Consider the following 6364-nt stretch of genomic DNA (forward strand, 5'->3'; position numbering starts at 1 on the left):
TTTCCTGGTCTCCTGTCCAGGCAGGCAGATCTGCCCAGCTGGCTTCTCTGTCCGGCCGTGCGGCACAGCCCGAGGTCTCTCACACAGTGCTGAGCTCTGCTTTCTCTGTCTCTTCCCGCTGCTGACCGCAAGGGCCACCCAGTGTGCCCTCTGCCTTCCAGACATGCCAGGCATCTCGGTCCCTGTATGTGCCAGGCTGAGTGGCACATTCCCTTTGTCTTGTGCTCTTCCCACCCTCATCAACCACACAGCTCTCTGGCTGATGAAATCCCAGTTCCCCTTCCAGCAGCCTACCCCTTAAGCACAGGCATCCCCTGGTGCTGTGCCGGGTCGTCTGTCCTCCTCCAGAGACAGGGAACCCTGGGCCGGCCGCATGCCCCAACGCCTTGTGCCTTGGGACCCAGTACAGAGTAGGTGTGCAGCTGTGTGGGAATGTATTGAATGCAGGCTCCACAGCACTCGCCCTGAAAAGGGGAGGACATCAGAGACAGCCTAGGTGGGTTTGTGTCATCTGTGGGGGGACCTGGAGCTCAGGCATGCGGTGACTCCCCAAGGTAAGGGGCTCTGATCGTGACACACCCAGGAGGAGTCGGATGTCACGTCTGTGGGCTGCATGGAGGCAGGGTGCCCGGGAGCACCTGGACTGCATGGGTTTTGGGCTCCCCTGGTTAAAACCAGTGAACAAAGGCAGGTGGCTATGTGTAGGCAGAGCTGGGCCATCCAAGTCCGACTTTGCCACAGCCTCACAGTAGACAGGGGCAGGCCTTATTAGTTCTGCTTTGCAGATGGGAAAGTGAGTCTGGGAACCCAGAAGGGACTGGCCAGAGCTGCCAAGTGACCACAGGTGCCTGGAGGCAAGCCAGGTGCTGCCCAGGGTCTGCATGCCTGCACCCCAGGGGACCAGCTGAATGAGCACGTGGCCTACCACCGGCTGGCCGCCCTGAACCACCTGCTGGGCCATGGCAAGCTGGCGGAGCACTTCTACCTCAAGGCCCTATAGCTCTGCAACTCGCCGCTGGAGTTGGACAAGGAGACCCTCTACTACGTGAAGGTGTACCTGGTGCTCGGTGACATCTTCTACGACCTGAAGGTCGGCGGGAAGGGGCAGGGCTCGGGGTGTTTCCAGCCCCCTTGGAGTGGGATCTCCACCCAGACTCTAGGGGCCTGGGATCCAGCATTCATTAGGAATGGCCCAGTGGCCTCCCTGGAGCTCTGCACGCGGCTGGAGGAGCCCGCAAGTTTCGCAGATACAACCCAGCTCCCAAGCTGGCCAGGCCCCACCCTCAAGAACTCAGTCTCAGCCAAGGAGACTGACACATGAGCGGACAATGGTGGCTTCTGGGTAAAGAAGGGGGATTGTAGTCAGGGGGGCCCTCCTGGAGGAGGTGACACCAAACTGAGTCTTGTCAGTCAAGTGTCAAGTTGCATTTAACAAAGAAAACAGGGTCGGGAGAAGGACATTTTGGAGGACGGCATCATCCTCATATTGAATCCACATTGCAAGATCCAACCCAAATGCCGGTGCCTCCTCTAGGAAGCCTGCCCAGGGTGCCAGCCTGCACTGAGCAACTCCTTCCTGGAGTCCCGAGACACCTGGAATCTTCACATCACCCAGGAAGGGTGGGGTGGGACCGGTGTCTTACCATCGGGTTCACAGACAGGGGAACCCCAGCTCACGGCAGGTGCAGTGGGGCGGGGCCCCAGCCAGCCAGGCTGAGACCTTGCTGGGTCAGGTCTGTCTCGAGGGGAGGTGCTGTGCTCCCTCTGCCCCCAGCCCTGCAGGGGTGGAGAGCTGGGACTGGCAGACTCAGACCTGGGGTGTCTCCACCCCTCTGCCCAGCAGGCACCCGCCCCTCCTCAGCATCACACTGGCACCACCAAAGTCCTCCTTATGGGCTGAGGGGCCAGGGCGCTCCAGTCCAGGGACCGAGATTTCGGGGGCCTTAGAACATGAGGAGCTGGGGCAGCCCTAATACCCCGCCCCGTATCCCTCACCACAGGCCTGGGCTGCCCGGGAGGCCCCCGCCCAGTGCTGGCGACACCTGGTGGTCAGAAGCGGTCCCTGTGGCCTCCCAAGTCCCAGCCAGACAGGGAGGTGTCAGGCCCAGAGGGACACTGCTCAGGGGCTCGCCTGGGACCCAGGGCACGGGCCTCCCAGAAGAGGGCCTTTCTCTCTCTTGGTCAAGCCTGCCGCCCACATCTGCCTGCCCAAGAGGACTGAAAGGGCCAAGTAGTACCTGAGAGGCCAAAGTCCATGGTTGGGGTCAAGGGGCAGAGGCCTCCTTCACCTCCTTCTCGTGCACAGCCCTGTGGGCCTCATCGTGACGGTGCTGTCCGTGCAGGCCAGCTTCCCACAGGGAGGCCCCCTCGGAATTCCCCAAGGGCGGCTGTCTTTCTAAGGCCACACCTTCCTCCTTGTATAGGAGGCTCTGGACCGAGGGCCCAGAGAAGTGGGAGAGAAACCTGGGCTGGATGGCGCCTGAAAGGCTGGCAGAGAGGCAGGGGTAAATGGGCATCCTTGCCGATTGCCTCTAAAATGTGGTCCCCTTTAGTCTCCACGTGAGCGTGAGCCCTGGAATAGGGTGGATTAGGTGTGTCCTGGCTCAGCCTGCCACTCACTAGCTGCTGCACACACTACAGGCACATGGAAATGCACACACAGGCACGCAGACGCAGAGACATGCTTTGGCTGGCTCCTTCCTGTTTAGTTAGGATGCCCCCACGCCTTCAGGATGCCCTTGCCTCCCACCCCCAGCTGAGTCAGGGGCCTCCTGTGCCCCCCACAGGCTCCTGGGCTTCCCGCTGCCACAGCCCAGGCCACCTTTGTGGTGAGTGTTCAGTCCCAGGTCCCTCAGACTGGGAGCAAGGATGTTAGGCTCAGCCATGCACCCAGCACAGAGTCCAGTGTTCGGCTGGGCCAGGGGGCATTAGATGAGCAGCGGCGGTGACTCGGGGTCTTCTCACGCCCCTGCTCCGTGTGTGAGGCGGGGCAGTGAGGGAATGGACTGCTGCATCTTGGACTTTGTCCTTGGCCCTGGGAGCCATCTTGAGATGGTAAAGAGGGACAGGCCAGGCCTGGGTCTTAGAGAGGTCCCTTGGGTGTCCCCCATGTGGAGGAGGCGCCTGGGGAGAAGCCAGGGGGGAGATGGGAGGGTCAAGGTGGAGGTCTGGGAGGCAGCATCCCAACCCAGGGATGGTGAGTTTGAGCCAAAGATGCATTGAAAATGGGAGTGGATGTCTGGGGAGTCACACTCCGTCAATATTTCAGGGAACATTGCCAGGGAGGACACCTGTGAGATGGTTTTGTACCTGGCCTGGCCCGTGGAGGGCCTGGAAATGGTCAAGCATGGACAGGGGCCAGAGGGAAGCCTGGGTCACTCAACGCTGTGCCCCTGCTGTGGCTTGGAGCCACGGGTCCTGCATGGAACTCTCTGAGCAGGCAGGATCTGCCCTGACCTCAGCCCATGGGGAAAGCAGCCACTGCCTGCAGAGAGGGTGGGACTGGGGCAAGAGGCTTGGGGTGAGTGGAGCATAGGGATAGTCAGGAAGGCTTCCAGGGGTTTCAGGGTTGTCCCCAACTCCTGCAGCTGAGACCACAGCAGTGTCACAGGCTTCAGGGCTCATGGGGTGAGCCAGCATTGGCTGGACATGTGGAATGACCTGGAGACAGGAACAGCCTCTGGGAAGACAGGCTCCGAGTCCCCCTTTTGCTGAGCATGGCCTGTCCCCTTCAGGAACGGTTTGATGCAGCCGGGTACTACCAGCTGGCACTGGCAGCCGCCGTGGACCTGGGCAACAAGAAGGGCACAGCTGAAGACCTACACGCGGCCGGCCACCATCTCCCACAACTTCCTCCTGGACCGCGAGAAGTCGCTCTTCTTCTACCAGAAGGCCAGGACCTTCGCCACAGTGCTCAATGTCTGCAGGGTCAACCTGCCTCCTCTGCCACTCTGCGGGTGGGCCCCCTGGTTGGCCCCAGCCACCCTCGCTGAGGACAGCATCCGAGGGAGTGGGTTTTGTGCAAGGAGGATGGTCTCCTGCCTCTCCTGGTGTCTCCCGTGGCTCATTTTCTGGGAAATGGAGGCATGAAAGCAGGGTTCAAATAGCAATAAATGCTTTTTTGCAATAACATACTGAAGTCCCCAGGGCATCCTTCCCTGTGTGCTTCCTGGGCGGTGTCTAGGGGCCAGCTCCTTCCCTGGTGGCAGCCCTCTGATCTTGGGGATGAGAAGGACCCTGAGTCCAACAGACCTGGGCCAGGTCACCATGAGCCTCGGTTTCCTTGGCGGCCAGAGGGGAGATGGTGGTAGAACTCCCTGGGCAGCTCCCTGCTCTCCCTGCTCAGAGCTTTTGCTGTAGGTCTCGTGCCGCCCTTGCCTTTATCCTTCAGGCCACTGTGCCCACATGTGGGGGCTGCTAGTGCCCCTGTTCGCCATTGAAGAAACAGAGGCACAGAGAGGTTAGGTGTCTCGCCCACTGTCACACAGCAGGTAGGGGCGGAGACACAGAGCCCAGTACACTGACCACCACACCACCCTGCCAGCTTGCTGCCAGGAAGGTGTCCCCCATTAGGACCCAAGGTCAGCTCCTGGACCTCTCTTGTGGTGTCAGGAGAGCCACAGGCCAGTGAGGGTGGCCCCGGGGATCCCTCACTCAGTGTCCTCTGCTCCCAGATTTGGTTGGGCTGAGCCTGGCCAGTCCCACCTCTGGCCACCGGTCAGCCCTGCGGGAAGTGAGATGCAGGGATCTCCGCCTGTGTAGACGCTGCTACCCAGTATTGAAAGCCTTATCTGGGCTGCCCCCTATGCCGTCCCCACAGGCCCCCTCCCCTTCCGGCCCCCGGCCCTCATCCCAGTCCCTGGAATCTCTTGGCCCCAGGGAACACAGCTCACACGGTCTTTTTGCCAGTTTATGGCAAGCAAACCGAGGTTCAGAGACTGTGGATGTCCCACGTGATTCTCACATACACTGCACTCTCCCAGGCCCCTCTTTTAAACACTTTAAATGAGGTGACTTTCACATCGCATGCAATTAACTGTTTCAACGCGAATAATGTGGTGGCGTTTGTGCACTCGCAGTCCTGTGCAACCACTCACGCCATGTAGTTTCAAAACGTGTTCATCTCCCCAGAAGAAACCTGCCATCCTCACTAAGCTGTTACCCCTCCTTGGTATCCCCCAAGCCCCTCGTTTAATGGAAGGGGAAACTGAGGCCCGGAGAGAGACTTGCCAGTGGGTGGAACTCTGATAATAAGGAATCAGGCACACATCTGCTGCTTCAGTCCTGGGTTGGTTTTCCACCCAGCAGAGGTGACAGAGCCAGGAGGTTCTGGGAGCGCCACAGGTGTCACTGGTTCAGTCCTGGGTTGGTTTTCCACCCAGCAGAGGTGACAGAGTCAGGACGTTCTGGGACCCCTTGCTTGCAGCCAGAGCCCTGCCCCGAGCTTCCCCACCAGGGGGCAGCAGAGAGCTTTCCAGAACCGGCCGCGGGGCTGGCGGGAAGCAGCGGGTCAGAGCTGCTGACAAACCTCACGTGGACCCCAGATCACTGTCTCTGTGGGTTGGGCTTGGGAATTGGAGAGGAGGCCGCATGATTGGAAACGTGAAGACAGCACAGCCTGGCTGGAGGAGCGGGAAGCGCCGTCACGTTTACTGAGGACACAGATCTCCTGCCCGCTGGGCCGGGCATGCAGCCACTCTTCTCGGGGTGGGGTCCGCAGGTCCGGGTTGCTCTCGGCCCCCGACCTGCCTCAGAGTCCGGGGGGCTTTGGAACTGTGCCTCCCCATCTCCACCCACCCTGGCTGGTGCCATGAGGGGACTGGATCCTGGGATCCTGTTCCTCTTGGGCAGCAGAGACTGGGGGACCAGAGGAGATGATGGGTCTTCAAGCCCCACATTCAAACCCCAGCCCACCACGCACAGTCTGGGTGTTCGGGGTGAGGGAGTTGATGTCTCTGAGCCCCAGTTTTGTCACCACTAAAATGAGGCCGACATACTGGGGCAGAGTGCCAGCCCCAGGGCTAACAGAGGCCTGTTTCCTACTGACAATACCTCTTACCCCTAGGAACAGCTCCAACAACCACACACTAGGGAACACTCAACCCAGGCCAACTTGTCAGAGGCACGTGAGCCAGAGCGACTCCATCTTGAATGGGGGCTGGGTAAAGGGAGGCTGAGATCTGCTGGGCCGCATTCCCAGGAGGCTAGGCATTCTTAGTCACAGGATGAGATAGGAGGTCGGCACAAGATACAGCTCATAAAGACCTTGCTGATAAAGCAGGTTGCAGTAAAGAAGCCGGGCAAAGCCCACCAAACCCAAGATGGCCACGAGAGTGACCTGTGATTGTCCTCACGGCTCATTATG

General features: G+C 60.1%; 1 pseudogene; it reads left to right on the forward strand.

The window, feature by feature from the left end:
• LOC104671207 overlaps nucleotides 1-5593 on the forward strand; it is a 28030-nt pseudogene extending 22437 nt beyond the window's left edge.
• Nucleotides 5594-6364: the final 771 nt, after the last annotated feature.

The sequence above is a fragment of the Rhinopithecus roxellana genome, unplaced genomic scaffold (genome assembly GCF_007565055.1).
Source record: "Rhinopithecus roxellana isolate Shanxi Qingling unplaced genomic scaffold, ASM756505v1 contig4171, whole genome shotgun sequence".
NCBI lineage: Eukaryota > Metazoa > Chordata > Mammalia > Primates > Cercopithecidae > Rhinopithecus > Rhinopithecus roxellana.